At 39.5% G+C, this 1,222-nt stretch overlaps 1 protein-coding gene across 1 annotated transcript in view; it reads left to right on the top strand.

Moving 5' to 3' along the window:
* LOC106883955 (uncharacterized) overlaps positions 1-1,222 on the top strand; it is a 13,232-nt gene that overhangs the window by 2,294 nt on the left and 9,716 nt on the right. The gene's annotated exons all lie outside the window — the stretch shown is intronic.

Here is a 1,222-nt window from a genome sequence, read left to right as displayed (position 1 = left end):
ATAGTTTCACGAAGGTGATGAAGAAACTTTGCAATCATTTCGTCGTTTCTTCTCGTCGATGTTCTACCACAACGAGGCTCACTGTCCACTGAGGTGTGGCCATTTTTGAACCGGTTGTACCACTCCTTTATTTGTGTTTTCCCCCTAGTATCATATCCAAAGGCATTCTGAATCTTCTCGAGAGTCTGGTTTTGCGTATCACCAAGTTTTTGCCAGAATTTGATACAGCATCTTTGCTCAATGTGCTCGGTTATCTTGACTCAAAAAGTAAAATCGCATAGCATATTCTTCACGTCTGTACTCAACTCGTCACTATGGGCGAATAGCACAACCTACACATACGAGACTTTTTGCGCATGCTCAGGAAGGACGTGGCCACCTAATACCCATGTGGATTTTGCTCACGCATTATTATTTTATGCAAAAAAAAAAATCAAGGTTGGATACTTCTTGACTACACCTTGTAAACGAAGTTGTGATTATCCTATTCTGTGTAGTATAACAGATTCGTTGTCACTAATACAGAACTTTATCAATTCCCATTTATATACGAGTGTCAACCCATTCCCCCATCTGTCAAAATCGACACTCAAAACTTTAGTTATCTCAAATTTTGTCCTTTCCGTGCATGCTTCATCCAGCCAGGGCTTAATAACTGTCTTCAACATCTCCACGTATTCATCAGCATTGATTCTATGATACTGCAGTAAGGCGTGAGGCAGCATATATGACCTTTCTTATTCACCACACATAAAGCCGTTGCAATTCCTGGAAACACAGTGTACATTACTCTGTGCACATCAGAAGGACCTGTAATTAACCGTCTGGCATTTCACCTGTTACACCTTTGTCTTGGTTGAAGTTTTAATCTTCAGGGAAGAATGTTTGTGAGCGTGTTTTAAACTTTTTATGCAGTTGCTTCACAGAGATCGAAAGTTTTTCCTTCCTCATTGCAAACATGAATTGGTCTCTCTTCTGTGCATTCGACGTGTATTGAATGTCCTGCACCTCAATTCTGATAGTCTACACTCTGATACCTGACGATCTTTCGTAATGGCCTTCATTGATTTCCTGTGATCAATGGACACAATTCGTGATTTCTGGTGTAATTATAGTGTTTGAACAGTTAGAATGTTGTTTCTCTTCATATAAGCAAAACATTCTCATCAGAGACTTGCAATTCCATCCGAACTGAGCAAAAAAATAGTCTTGCAAAATTATG

Source organism: Octopus bimaculoides, chromosome 27 (genome assembly GCF_001194135.2).
Source record: "Octopus bimaculoides isolate UCB-OBI-ISO-001 chromosome 27, ASM119413v2, whole genome shotgun sequence".
Taxonomy (NCBI): domain Eukaryota; kingdom Metazoa; phylum Mollusca; class Cephalopoda; order Octopoda; family Octopodidae; genus Octopus; species Octopus bimaculoides.
Note: the sequence above shows the minus strand (reverse complement) of the source record. Positions and strands in the feature narration are given on the sequence as shown.